General features: G+C 34.1%; 1 protein-coding gene across 1 annotated transcript in view; it reads right to left on the minus strand.

Moving 5' to 3' along the window:
- LOC119588620 (ankyrin repeat domain-containing protein 65-like) overlaps positions 1-220 on the minus strand; it is a gene marked incomplete in the record, with an annotated part of 23,463 nt that overhangs the window by 282 nt on the left and 22,961 nt on the right. The window contains 1 exon segment of the mRNA XM_037937260.1: positions 1-192.

Raw genomic sequence — 220 nt, forward strand, 5'->3', positions numbered from 1 at the left:
TTTGTCTTTCAAAGTCACATGTTCGCTTCTCAGAATTGTTTATATGAAAAAAGTGAACCAACAGTCTAGAACAAAAAAAACAGTTGTTGACTTATGACGTTTGGTTTTAAAAAGGTGAGTTATACAAAGAGCAATATGATAATGACAAAAGAGAAACGGCATATTTATATTTTTCATTTATTTGATAAGGGGGGGGGAGGGTGCGCCATTTGCGATGGAA

This window comes from Penaeus monodon, chromosome 24, assembly GCF_015228065.2.
Source record: "Penaeus monodon isolate SGIC_2016 chromosome 24, NSTDA_Pmon_1, whole genome shotgun sequence".
In the NCBI taxonomy this organism is placed as follows: domain Eukaryota; kingdom Metazoa; phylum Arthropoda; class Malacostraca; order Decapoda; family Penaeidae; genus Penaeus; species Penaeus monodon.